General features: G+C 41.6%; 1 long non-coding RNA gene across 5 annotated transcripts in view; it reads left to right on the top strand.

Annotated features, from left to right (window-relative positions):
* Positions 1 to 15,005, top strand: part of LOC128699366 (uncharacterized) — a 98,650-nt gene that overhangs the window by 67,001 nt on the left and 16,644 nt on the right. The window contains exon 5 of one of the 5 annotated variants that reach the window (XR_011393701.1): positions 7,741 to 7,834. The exons of the other annotated variants lie outside the window; for them this stretch is intronic. This is a non-coding gene — a long non-coding RNA (uncharacterized lncRNA). The remainder of the gene's footprint in view (positions 1 to 7,740; positions 7,835 to 15,005) is intronic. 5 annotated transcript variants of the gene reach the window in all.

Below are 15,005 nucleotides of genomic sequence, written 5' to 3'. Positions count from 1 at the left end.
GAAACATGAGATCAACGTTCTTTCTCTGTATATTTTCCAGCGCATTTGCGTTCATTCTGTAATATATATATACACATTCATAAATGCATGTATGCACGCACGCACGCGCGCGCGCGCACACACGTATGTATATATATTATATATATATATATATCTCCATGGGGAAGTGGAACAGAATTCTTCCTCCGTAGGCCATGCGTGTTGTAAGAGGCGACTAAAATGCCGGGAGCAAGGGGCTAGTAACCCCTTCTCCTGTATATATTACTAAATTTGAAAGGAGAAACTTTGGTTTTTTCTTTTGGGCCACCCCGCCTCGGTGGGATACGGCTGGTGTGTTGAAAGAAAGAAAGAATATATATATATATATATATACATATATATATATATATATATATATATATATATACTTCTACTTACACTTAGGTCACACTATACATACATGTACACATTTATTTATACACACTCATCTGAGTTTTCTTTGATTTTTATCTTAATAGTTCTTGGTCTTATTAATTTTCCTTTTATATCCATGGGGAAGTGGAATAAGAATCTTTCCTCCGTAAGCCATGCGTGTTGTAAAAGTCAACTAAAATGCCGGGAACAATGGGCTAGTAACCCCTTTTCCTGTAAAGATTACTAAAAAGAATAAGAAGAAGAAAATTGTCAAAGTGGGAAGTCTGAATGTGCGTGGATGTTGTGCAGATGATAAGAAAGAGATGATTGTGGATGTTATGAATGAGAAGAAGCTGGATGTCCTGGCTTTAAGTGAAACAAAGCTGAAGGGGGTGGGAGAGTTTCAGTGGAGAGGAATAAATGGGATTAGGTCAGGGGTTTCAAATAGAGTTAGAGCTAAAGAAGGAGTAGCAATAATGTTGAAGGATAAGCTATGGCAGGAAAAGAGGGACTACAAATGTATAAATTCAAGGATTATGTGGAGTAAAATAAAGATTGGATGTGAAAAGTGGGTTATAATAAGTGTGTATGCACCTGGAGAAGAGAGAAGTGTAGAGGAGAGAGAGAGATTTTGGGAAATGTTGAGTGAATGCGTGGGGAGTTTTGAATCAAGTGTGAGAGTAATGGTGGTTGGGGATTTCAATGCTAAAGTGGGTAAAAATGTTATGGAGGGAGTAGTAGGTAAATTTGGGGTGCCAGGGGTAAATGTAAATGGGGAGCCTTTAATTGAGCTATGTGTAGAAAGAAATTTGGTAATAAGTAATACATATTTTATGAAAAAGAGGATAAATAAATATACAAGGTATGATGTAGCACGTAATGAAAGTAGTTTATTAGATTATGTATTGGTGGATAAAAGGTTGATGGGTAGGCTCCAGGATGTACATGTTTATAGAGGGGCAACTGATATATCGGATCATTATTTAGTTGTAGCTACAGTTAGAGTAAGAGGTAGATGGGAAAAGAGGAAGGTGGCAACAACAAGTAAGAGGGAGGTGAAAGTGTATAAACTAAGGGAGGAGGAAGTTCGGGTGAGATATAAGCGACTATTGGCAGAAAGGTGGGCTAGTGCAAAGATGAGTAGTGGGGGGGTTGAAGAGGGTTGGAATAGTTTTAAAAATGCAGTATTAGAATGTGGGGCAGAAGTTTGTGGTTATAGGAGGGTGGGCGCAGGAGGAAAGAGGAGTGATTGGTGGAATGATGAAGTAAAGGGTGTGATAAAAGAGAAAAAGGTAGCTTATGAGAGGTTTTTACAAAGCAGAAGTGTTATAAGAAGAGCAGAGTATATGGAGAGTAAAAGAAAGGTAAAGAGAGTGGTGAGAGAGTGCAAAAGGAGAGCAGATGATAGAGTGGGAGAGGCACTGTCAAGAAATTTTAATGAAAATAAGAAAAAATTTTGGAGTGAGTTAAACAAGTTAAGAAAGCCAAGGGAAAATATGGATTTGTCAGTTAAAAACAGAGTAGGGGAGTTAGTAGATGGGGAGATGGAGGTATTGGGTAGATGGCGAGAATATTTTGAGGAACTTTTAAATGTTAAGGAAGAAACAGAGGCAGTAATTTCATGCACTGGTCAGGGAGGTATACCATCTTTTAGGAGTGAAGAAGAGCAGAATGTAAGTGTGGGGGAGGTACGTGAGGCATTACGTAAAATGAAAGGGGGTAAAGCAGCTGGAACTGATGGGATCATGACAGAAATGTTAAAAGCAGGGGGGGATATAGTGTTGGAGTGGTTGGTACTTTTGTTTAATAAATGTATGAAAGAGGGGAAGGTACCTAGGGATTGGCGGAGAGCATGTATAGTCCCTTTATATAAAGGGAAAGGGGACAAAAGAGACTGTAAAAATTATAGAGGAATAAGCTTATTGAGTATACCAGGAAAAGTGTATGGTAGGGTTATAATTGAAAGAATTAGAGGTAAGACAGAATGTAGAATTGCGGATGAGCAAGGAGGTTTCAGAGTGGGTAGGGGATGTGTAGATCAAGTGTTTACATTGAAGCATATATGTGAACAGTATTTAGATAAAGGTAGGGAAGTTTTTATTGCATTTATGGATTTAGAAAAGGCATATGATAGAGTGGATAGAGGAGCAATGTGGCAGATGTTGCAAGTATATGGAATAGGTGGTAAGTTATTAAATGCTGTAAAGAGTTTTTATGAGGATAGTGAGGCTCAGGTTAGGGTGTGTAGAAGAGAGGGAGACTACTTCTCGGTAAAAGTAGGTCTTAGACAGGGATGTGTAATGTCACCATGGTTGTTTAATATATTTATAGATGGGGTTGTAAAGGAAGTAAATGCTAGGGTGTTCGGGAGAGGGGTGGGATTAAATTTTGGGGAATCAAATTCAAAATGGGAATTGACACAGTTACTTTTTGCTGATGATACTGTGCTTATGGGAGATTCTAAAGAAAAATTGCAAAGGTTAGTGGATGAGTTTGGGAATGTGTGTAAAGGTAGAAAGTTGAAAGTGAACATAGAAAAGAGTAAGGTGATGAGGGTGTCAAATGATTTAGATAAAGAAAAATTGGATATCAAATTGGGGAGGAGGAGTATGGAAGAAGTGAATGTTTTCAGATACTTGGGAGTTGACGTGTCGGCGGATGGATTTATGAAGGATGAGGTTAATCATAGAATTGATGAGGGAAAAAAGGTGAGTGGTGCTTTGAGGTATATGTGGAGTCAAAAAACGTTATCTATGGAGGCAAAGAAGGGAATGTATGAAAGTATAGTAGTACCAACACTCTTATATGGGTGTGAAGCTTGGGTGGTAAATGCAGTAGCGAGGAGACGGTTGGAGGCAGTGGAGATGTCCTGTTTAAGGGCAATGTGTGGTGTAAATATTTTACAGAAAATTCGGAGTGTGGAAATTAGGAGAAGGTGTGGAGTTAATAAAAGTATTAGTCAGAGGGCAGAAGAGGGGTTGTTGAGGTGGTTTGGTCATTTAGAGAGAATGGATCAAAGTAGAATGACATGGAAAGCATATAAATCTATAGGGGAAGGAAGGCGGGGTAGGGGTCGTCCTCGAAAGGGTTGGAGAGAGGGGGTAAAGGAGGTTTTGTGGGCAAGGGGCTTGGACTTCCAGCAAGCGTGCGTGAGCGTGTTAGATAGGAGTGAATGGAGACGAATGGTACTTGGGACCTGACGATCTGTTGGAGTGTGAGCAGGGTAATATTTAGTGAAGGGATTCAGGGAAACCGGTTATTTTCATATAGTCGGACTTGAGTCCTGGAAATGGGAAGTACAATGATTGCACTTTAAAGGAGGGGTTTTGGGATATTGGCAGTTTGGAGGGATATGTTGTGTATCTTCATATGTGTATGCTTCTAGACTGTTGTATTCTGAGCACCTCTGCAAAAACAGTGATAATGTGCGAGTGTGGTGAAAGTGTTGAATGATGATGAAAGTATTTTCTTTTTGGGGATTTTCTTTCTTTTTTGGGTCACCCTGCCTCGGTGGGAGACGGCCGACTTGTTGAAAAAAAAAAAAATATATATATATATATATATATATGCATTCATGCAGTTAAAAATATTTTTCATACGTAATTGAAAAAATGATAAGTCCTATTTAGCAACACATGAATGATCTGCCTCGCTACAGCAATCAACAATATGTTTGCTTCGAGCCATATTTTTTTGTTTGCAGGATTGGTTGGCTGTGTTCAGTGAATCCCGTAATGTACTCGTCCAAACTTTATCTACGTGTAAAAAAAAGTTAATTGAGGAAGCAAGGATTAGTTTCATGGGGGATACACGCTTGACTGGGCTTTTTTGTTAAAGTAAAAATGATGAAATGTTATGCGATTTAATTATCGAAATACATTCGCACGGGATTGACTTGTATGCAGAGAGAGAGAGAGAGAGAGAGAGAGAGAGAGAGAGAGAGAGAGAGAGACAGAGAGGGAGGGAGGGAGGGAGGAAGGGTAACAGGAAATAAAGGACAGCAGAAAGATGATGTAAAGCAGGACTGGAGTAAAGTACAGAATTGGAAGAGTGATATTGAATTTATTTCATGGTTTCTGGACTGAAAATTAACTCGAGGGATCTCGTCACTGAACTATCCTTCTCCTTGTCATCATTCTTTGACTTCGTTGTCATTGATTCATTACTTTTGCTTATATAAAAAGTTGAACATTTCTCTCTCTCTCTGCCGCTGACATAACAGTTCAGATGACTCTCCATCATCATCATCTCCACCTCTCCCTCAGAGGGCAGGCCCTGTACTTCCCGCCTCCAGGACTCAAGTCCAGCTAATCAGCTTCCCTGAATTCCTTCGTAAATATTACTTTGCTCACACTCGAACAGCACGTTTAATCATAAAAAAAGCTTGACTCAGGTCCCCACATTTATACGATCTCCTATATTTTTTCACTGTATCCAAAACACCGCCTGAAATCTCGCCTCTGCCTTCCGATTAATACTTTTTAACTCAAATCACATGAAACGCCTGACAAAATATATACAATCTAACCACAGTAAATGGTACTAAAATTTCAAGGGATTCAGTGATCTCTGTCACATTGTTAAGAAATCCTAAAGTAAATAAGATGAGGGTTTGTTATATAACTTCGATGCATCACGTACTTACGTACAGTGCAACACGAATTTATATAAGAAACCCTGAAGCACTTTTACTGTTCCTTGAGAATACGACTAAAAGCTCAGAAAATCGACTGAAATTGTTTGATATATATATATAATATATATATATATATATATATATTTGTGTGTATGTGTCTGTAATTGTTGAGTGTAATATTCATGATAGTTATGATAACTGAGATGGAAGTAGATGTTGATTAATTCTGCTTGTGTTTATCCTTGCTCTGTTTCTCTTCTTTCCTTCTCTAATTCTCCTTTTCTCTAAAGCTGATATTTTCCAAACCACGTTTATTTCTTGCTTCATTTCTGCTCGAGGAAGGAAGAAGCTCTTTTTAACCCGTAATTATCTGCCTTATTTCAAGACTTGTAATTCTAGAAATATATTTTAGCAATGTAAATTATCGGTTTGAGAATATTTTATATACTTTTTACATTGCAGTTCGCACCTTCAAACTGCTGTAAATTTTTAATGTAATTTAAAATATGAAAAAAGTCCTGTTATTAAAAACAGTATTGCGATTTTTATTTGAATTTTATTTTCTGTTTTTTTTACGTGCTAAATTTCTAATGTAAATTAATATTTACTTATGCTGGAATATTACTGCAGGTACGGTTTACTTGGGGAAAAACCACACGCAACAAATTCTTGCCAGGTTCATGAACAAATCACACGCAACAAATCCTTACCAGGTTCAAGAACAATAAATCACACGCAACAAATCCTTACCAGGTTCATGAACAATAAATCTCACGCAACAAATCCTTACCAGGTTCATGAACAATAAATCACACGCAACAAATCCTTACCAGGTTCATGAACAATAAATCACACGCAACAAATCCTTACCAGGTTCATGAACAATAAATCACACGCAACAAATCCTTACCAGGTTCATGAACAATAAATCACACGCAACAAATCCTTACCAGGTTCATGAACAATAAATCACACGCAACAAATCCTTACCAGGTTCATGAACAATAAATCTCACGCAACAAATCCTTACCAGGTTCATGAACAATAAATCTCACGCAACAAATCCTTACCAGGTTCATGAACAATAAATCACACGCAACAAATCCTTACCAGGTTCATGAACAATAAATCACACGCAACAAATCCTTACCAGGTTCATGAACAATAAATTACACGCAACAAATCCTTACCAGGTTCATGAACAATAAATCACACGCAACAAATACTTGCCATGTTCATGAACAATAAATCACACGCAACAAATCCTTACCAGGTTCATGAACAATAAATCACACGCAACAAATCCTTACCAGGTTCATGAACAATAAATCACACGCAACAAATCCTTACCAGGTTCATGAACAATAAATCACACGCAACAAATCCTTACCAGGTTCATGAACAATAAATCTCACGCAACAAATCCTTACCAGGTTCATGAACAATAAATCACACGCAACAAATCCTTACCAGGTTCATGAACAATAAATCACACGCAACAAATCCTTACCAGGTTCATGAACAATAAATCACACGCAACAAATCCTTACCAGGTTCATGAACAATAAATTACACGCAACAAATCCTTACCAGGTTCATGAACAATAAATCACACGCAACAAATACTTGCCATGTTCATGAACAATAAATCACACGCAACAAATCCTTACCAGGTTCATGAACAATAAATCACACGCAACAAATCCTTACCAGGTTCATGAACAATAAATCACACGCAACAAATCCTTACCAGGTTCATGAACAATAAATCACACGCAACAAATCCTTACCAGGTTCATGAACAATAAATCACACGCAACAAATCCTTACCAGGTTCATGAACAATAAATCTCACGCAACAAATCCTTACCAGGTTCATGAACAATAAATCACACGCAACAAATCCTTACCAGGTTCATGAACAATAAATCACACGCAACAAATCCTTACCAGGTTCATGAACAATAAATCACACGCAACAAATCCTTACCAGGTTCATGAACAATAAAGATCGCTGACTAAAAAAATTATGCACAAAATAAGATATTCTATGACGATCTAATTGGAAGTTGTGTTAATGTAGTGCTTTTAATTTTTAGTCGGTGCTTTACTGATTTTTTGTTTGACTTAATTTTCGTATATATTGTGATTTCCTATTTTTTGACTGCGGTATAATGCTATAGGTTAAAAAACTTTGTAAATCCATCAGCGCTATCGTAAACTAGAGTTGGATGAGTAGAACATGAAGTTGCAATAATTATACCTGGTCATGCCATAGTGATAGCGTGTGTCATTTGTATGGAGATGAGGCCAGTCGCTTTCACTGATTTTTATTGTTACCGTCACAAATTATATATATATATATATATATATATATATATATATATATATATATATATAATATATATATAATGAATAAAATATAGGGAAGTACCACCTCTAGAACTTTACTGGGGAGCCTCATCCACAGGGAAGACAATAAACGTACCTCAGGGAAAACTCTAGGTTCTCCCCGGAGCTGTTTGAATATTTTCTTCTCCTACCACCCCCTATATTTTATATTCAATATGAAATTTTATTAATAGAATACATTGACAGAACACACGAACATGAATACATTGGTACAATATACAGATATTTTATATTGCTCATAACAGGAGGGTATCACCATGAAGAGTTCGTTTCCTGTCTTCAACATTCCTCCATTTCAGATATTTTGCTCTGTTACCATAATATTAAGAGGAAAAATGTGAATTTGTCAGAGCATGTAATGATCTTCACGCATCACGAGCACCAACATCCCGGGTAAATATACTTCGCTTCTAATATTTTTTAATCTACAAATTTGCTGCGTTAATTTTCATGGCATATATTTACCACATCTACAAAATGTATTAAAAATTAGTATATATATTATATATATTTATATATATTTAATATGAATTCAAATTGTGTCGGATACTATTTTGTTTATTATGAGAGGAAACAGTCTCTCTGCCCTTCTAGGGGGATGTAGGGCTCTTGATCCAAGGAGATGAGGTAATCAATCCCTTCCTTTGATCAAACCATATTACCTACTGTTCCTCAGGTGCTCTATGACGCCTTACCAGCACTGTATGACCCTGGCAGATTTAGCGCTTCTTTTTGATTAATAATATGACTCCTTACGGGTTTACAGCTTCCACTTCGAATAAAATAACTATGAAAACGTAGACAATTGTGATTCAACCAGTGAAAGGGGAATAATGGAGAACTGTGCTGAGGTTTCACTGTAAATCCTTCTCATTCACTGCTCCGACGGTGATAGAGAGAAACAGACTAAAAGAGATTGCAGAAACGGGGAGAAGATGAATGATGAGAAAATTAGACACTTGAATATTCAGATAAACTAAAATTTTGCAATATAGAAAAGCAAGAGAGAGAATGAATATGAATATTATTTCACCGCCTGACCAGAAACTCGAGACGCACCATTGCCGCTCTAAATCGTCTTATTCTGTTTGGCAGTAACCTTGACTCTGTTGACTTTTTCCTTCACACGCAACACTGCTGCAAGTCCAACACTGAGACTGTATAGCCATCATCTAATCTACCATGGGACTGCTGAGGTCCTGGTGTGCTCCATCACACCGGGAAGATCAAGCACATCTGGGAAACATATTTTGATAGTATTAGCGTAATAAGTGACGTTATTTCGTTGCAACTGTGGCACCAGACCGTCAGACAAGAGGAAATATAATGGAAACACTCTCTTGATACTTAAGTCCCGTATAGGTCAAAGTAATATCGCAGCTATATCCTTCAAGGAAATCTATGTACTTTACCTTTGGTGTAACGGTATTTGTTTGATATTTGTTTATTTCTAAGAGTGCCGAGTGATGCCACAGGTCAAAGTGATCTCTCAATTTCCTTCTTTTAAGGGGATGCATTTATGTTAGCAAAGGACATTTGATTAAAGAAATTTACGTTATACTTATATCCCATAACACTGTCGCCATTGTTTACAACTCTGTTAGTTGTCTATCATACTATGAGTCGTACTACGGACGTGACTATTCATGTTTCACTTAATCTCGCTGTAAATAATGCAAAACTATTGATGGTGTAATAAAGACGTCCTCTTCCCCACATACATTCACTCCCTAAACGTTTACCCTTCAAGAGGTGCCGTTGATGGTTTTTTGATCCATACAATTAGTTACCTTTCCCTTAAGTCTAATCTGATTACCTCGCATTTCCGTACTCCTCTTCAAGGGGGGCTCCTTGGCGTGGTGAAGAGGCTCTTGGTCTGAGGAATTAGACCTATCGGTCTTCTTCCTCAGACCGAACCTAATTACCCCCCAATCTCCCCTCCCCTATCCCATCCTCCCCATCCTCCCCTTTTTCCTTTCCTCCTCCTCCTCCCCACTCCTCCCTTTTGCCCTTCCTCTTTTTGTCCTTTGGGATTTCTCCCACAGGCGCGCTAGTTCCTAGGTAGAGGAAAGGACACCGGGGTCCATCCCATTCCGTTGAGGTTTCTTGGCGGTGGCGTAGTTTGCCGTGGAATCTGGATTGCCTAGGGATGTCCCGATCCCTCTCCGGTATCCCGGAGTAGCTTTGGGTGTCTTTTGGGCGACGGGTGTATCTCTGGAAGCCACCTTTCGGATTCCGGGGGTGGTGGCTGAAGGAGGTATGCTTTGTGGCGGATATCCGGCCGCCCTCTCTTTTGTCCACCGAGGTAGCTCGGCAGATGTGAGGTTGCTATCCCAGATTGCTGGTTTACTGGCATGAAGGGTAGGGTATGGCACGGGTTCCATGCTGCATCTGCGCTACTAGCGGTGTCGAGTCCTCTTGGGCGCGGAGGGAGATTTCTGGCCCTTTCATTCCTCCTAGGAACTATCCCTCCCCGGTCCCCCCTTTTTTTTTTCTTTTTTTTATTTTTATTTTCTTTTCTTCTTTCTTTTTTTTTCTTAAAAACAAAAAGAAAGAAGTAACCTAACCATGGCAGCCCTAGTCCATGAACCTGGTACCCCCGGGCCCCTTCTTGATACCGCACCCCGTTCTGACCCCGCCTCGTCTTTGGACCACTCTTCAGACATTCCTCATGCCTCTGTACCTATTGCCGGTGCTGTTTCCTCACCTGCTTCAGGTACTGAGGCCTCGACTGACTCCTTCGATTTATCAGACCTTCGCTCTCCTCTGACTATGCTTCCGGCCTCTCCCTCTACGGTGCGGCAATTTTCAAATCGCCGACCCGTTCCACGTCGGACCAACTCTGGTCCCACGCCTAAACGTCAACGACAATTACCTGCTGATGATACTTCTCCACCTTCACCTTCTCGTTCTTCTCAGAAACGATCGACACGTCCTTCACTACCTTTCCACGCTCAGTTTCAGACTGAACAGTGGACTAAATTCTTCACTTTACGACCAACTTCCTCTACTGCCTATCTTTCTGACCATAGTATTGGCAAGGCACTCCTACGCCATGTTGGTAAAGATATTTCTTTTCATGCTCTTAAGAGCGGTACGCGCATCATTACCGTACAGAATGCTACCCAGGCTCGTGAGCTCTCTCGTCTTTCCCATATAGATACTGTTCCTGTCACCCTTGAAAAACATCATTCCCTCAATTCTTGTAGTGGTACCGTTATTCTGCCCCATACCATAGTTCAACAAAATTTCCAGACATGTGGCACCGACATTCTAGAACAGCTGGAACTCCAAGATCTCCCAATCCTCAAGGTAGACACTTACGTTCTTCCTGCCCGTGGGCGGAGACGATACCCTAGCAATGTGGCTCGTTTAACTTTTGACAGCCGAGAACTCCCATCCTCAGTTTATATAGCAGGACATCGGTTACAAGTTCGAAAGGTGATCCCTACACCACAACAGTGTAGAAATTGCTGGCGATTTGGCCATCCAGCGAAATATTGCAGATCTATCGCCGAATGCCCAGTCTGTGGTGCCGATGACCATTCTAATACGTCTTGCAATCGATCTCCCTCTTGCCTTAACTGTCATGAGGCTCACCCTTCGTACTCTCGCCGTTGTCAGGTCTATTTAAACGAGCGGGAAATCCGTTACCTCAAAGAGACAGAAGGTCTCCCTTATGCCATGGCAGTTTCTCATCTCCGCCTCCAAGGGAGACTCCCACGTGTTTCTTATTCCCGTGTTTCAAAACGTCCCCCCACTTCTGGTATCCCATCTTCTACACCCACCTCTGTGGTTACCTCTCCCATAATCACTCCTGTATCTAATCCTTTTGCTGTCCTCGGCTCAGACGTCCCTACTTCAACGCCTCAGTCTAATCTCGCTTCTTCGAGTTCTCTCTTACAAGCCTCAGTATCGACGAGACCTCGTACGACACCTCTTCCCAATCGTCCCTCTACTTCTCAAAAGTCAAAAAAAGGTCCGGTAACACCTCCTACCCATCTTCCACCTCCTCATTTTACCCTCCCTGTCTCTGTCCCTAGTTCTTCCCCTCTCACTGGCTCAGTTACAAGTGCAGAGGTTCACCCTCCTCCTCGTAATGTACCTTCCTCCCCTGTTCCCTCCCAAGTTTCTTCCTCTTCTGCCACCTCCCAGGTTCCTGTCTCTTCTGTCCCCTGCCACGCTTCTCCAGTTCCCTCCACCCTTTCGCCCCCCCCTACCTTGGTACAGTCCAATACAGTTCCAATCTTTACTCATCCTCCCCCTACCATTCCCAATATTGTCTCCCATACGACATCTCTGAATTCCGAAACACTTGAAGCAATCTCTGAATATATTGCAGAGACCAAACCATCAATGGACACTGATCCACCTTCCGCTCTTTCTCTCTCCTCTGCTCCATCTGCGCAACTCCTTTCTTCACAGCGCACCGTTCCTTCGCTGCTTGAACATTTTCCACTGCCTCCGCATGTGGACTTTTCTAACCCTTCTAGTCCGTAGGAACCCTTACCTGCGGATTTCAAGTATCTTTATCATTGCCAATCATGGCCTTTTTACAGTGGAATATACGCGGCCTCAGGGGTAATCGGGGTGAGCTTCAGATGTTACTCTCCCAGTTTGCCCCTGTTGGTGTTTGCTTACAGGAACCAAAATTACACTCTGCTGTTATTTCTCACATCTCAGGCTATAATTTATTGTATTCTTCAGATCCTTTTCCTGATGGGACCTTTAATGAAAGTGCCCTTCTTCTCCGCACTGATATTCCGTACCATCAGCTATTTGTTCATACTTCGCTGCATTACACAGCAGCCCGTATCCACTTACATAGGTGGTATACGCTCTGTTCTTTATATCTCTCTCCTTCTCGGGCATTATCTATTCCGGATTTTGCCTTCCTTGTTTCGTCATTACCGCCACCGATTCTGTTACTTGGTGATTTTAATGCCCACCATTTCCTCTGGGGAGGGTCTCACTGTGATTCCCGTGGAATTCAGTTAGAGGCTTTTCTTGCCACCCACCCCCTCCATGTTTTAAATACAGGTACTCACACCCATTTTGATCCTCGGACTCATACTCTCTCTTGCATCGATCTCTCAGTTTGCTCTTCCTCCGCCGCATTAGACTTTACTTGGTCTGTTCTCCCGGACTTACATGACAGTGATCATTTCCCAATCATTCTTACTTCCCCTTCATATTCGCCACCTCTTCGCACCCCACGCTGGCAATTTAATCGGGCAAATTGGAACCTTTACTCACACCTGACTGTTTTTAAAGAGGTTCCTTCTTCGTCCTCCATCGATGAGCTTTTACACCTCTTCTCGTCCTCCGTTTTCACCGCAGCTTCTCATTCTATACCCCAAACTTCGGGCAGGCATTCTCAGAAATGCGTGCCTTGGTGGTCTCCTGCTTGTGCTCGTGCAGTACGTTTGAAACGCGCTGCATGGGGCAGGTACCGGTACAATAGAACCACAGAGCGACTCCTTGATTTTAAACAGAAGCGTGCGATCGCTCGCCGTGTCATCCGTGACGCTAAACGCACTTGCTGGCGAGATTATGTCTCCACCATCACCTCTGCTTCCTCTATGAGTGCAGTCTGGAAAAAAGTACGAAAACTGAGTGGTAAATATTCTCCTGACCCGGCTCCTGTTCTGCGGGTTGCCGGTGTTGATATAGCAAACCCACTAGATGTTGCCAATGAAATTGGCAATCATCTGGTCCGTATTTCTCAGGGACTCCATCTATGCCCCTCATTTCTTTCCTCAAAGTCTGCCAGAGAGTTAGCACCCTTGGACTTTTCTTCTCTCAGAGAAGAACAGTATAATGTGCCTTTTACACTTCAAGAACTGGAGGCAACACTCTCAGCTTGTCGATCATCGGCAGCTGGGCCCGACGACATTCATATTCGTATGCTACAACATTTACATCAGTCAGCCCTTGCAGTCCTATTACGCCTTTACAATCTTATTTGGTCACAAGGAGTTCTTCCACAGCTGTGGAAATCCGCCATTGTTCTCCCTTTCCGCAAACCAGGCACTACGGGACATGAAACCTCCCACTATCGTCCCATTGCTCTTACCAGTGCAGTTTGCAAAGTAATGGAACGTCTAGTAAATAGACGTTTAGTGTGGTATTTAGAGACACACAACAGTCTCTCCACTCGTCAATATGGCTTTCGTAAGGGACGTTCTACCATAGACCCCTTACTGCGCTTGGATACGTATGTTCGTAATGCCTTTGCGAATAACCACTCAGTTATTGCCATATTTTTTGACCTTGAGAAGGCATATGACACAACTTGGAGGTATAATATTTTAGCCCAAGCCCACTCCTTAGGCCTTCGAGGCAATCTACCATCCTTCCTTAAGAACTTTTTAACTGACAGGCATTTCCGTGTTCGGGTTAATAATGTGCTCTCCCCGGACTTTATCCAAGCTGAAGGTGTCCCCCAGGGATGTGTTCTGAGCACAACACTTTTTCTCCTTGCTATTAATGATTTGGCCTCTAGTCTTCCATCAAATATTTGGTCATCACTCTATGTTGATGACTTCGCTATTGCCTGTGCAGGCGCTGACTGTCACCTCCTTACAGTTTCTCTCCAGCATGCAGTCGACCGTGTTTCCAATTGGGCCACCACACATGGGTTTAAATTTTCCAGCACTAAAACCCACCAAATCACTTTCACTAGACGCTCTGTCATCTCCGATCATCCTTTGTACCTCTATGGCTCACGTATCCCTGAACGTGATACAGTCAAGTTTCTGGGCCTCCTCTTTGATCGTAGGTTATCCTGGAAACCTCACATTACCTCTCTGAAGGCAACTTGTCACAGCCGGCTGAACCTTCTTAAAACCCTTGCTCATCTTTCGTGGGGAGCTGATCGTCGAACCCTCCTTCACCTACATTCCACCCTTATTTTATCGAAACTTGATTATGGTGACCAGATCTATTCAGCGGCATCTCCTGCTACTCTCTCTAGCCTTAACCCCATTCATCACCAAGGATTACGTTTATGCCTTGGTGCTTTTCGCTCTTCCCCTGTCGAAAGCCTCTATGCAGAAGCGAACGTTCCATCCTTATCCGATCGCCGTGATGCCCATTGCCTGCGCTACTATGTACGCTCTCATGATCTCCGCAATCCTTCCATTTATAGAATGGTCACTGATATTAGTAGACATTCTTTATTTGTTCGCCGCCCCTGCTTACTCCGTCCCTTCTCTCTTCGCCTTCATTCGCTCTTGTCTTCTCTTCAACTACCACCTTTCTATGTACATGTAGCATCTCACTTTTCCCTACCCCCCTGGGAAGTTCCAGCTGTTCGAGTCTGTTCTTTCTCCCTCCCTTGCTCGAAAGCCCAACTGTCTACGGTCGCTTCCCGCTCTCTTTTTCTTGACCACTTTCACTCTCATTCTCATGCCATTGCTGTGTACACAGATGGCTCTAAGTCTTCTGACGGCGTAGGATTCGCAGCAGTGTTTCCGGACAGCGTCGTACAAGGGCATTTACTATCTTCAGCTAGTATTTTTACTGCTGAATTATATGCCATCCTTACAGCACTTATCCGTAT

This window comes from Cherax quadricarinatus, chromosome 61 (genome assembly GCF_038502225.1).
Source record: "Cherax quadricarinatus isolate ZL_2023a chromosome 61, ASM3850222v1, whole genome shotgun sequence".
NCBI classification, from domain to species: Eukaryota; Metazoa; Arthropoda; class Malacostraca; order Decapoda; family Parastacidae; genus Cherax; species Cherax quadricarinatus.
Note: the sequence above shows the minus strand (reverse complement) of the source record. Positions and strands in the feature narration are given on the sequence as shown.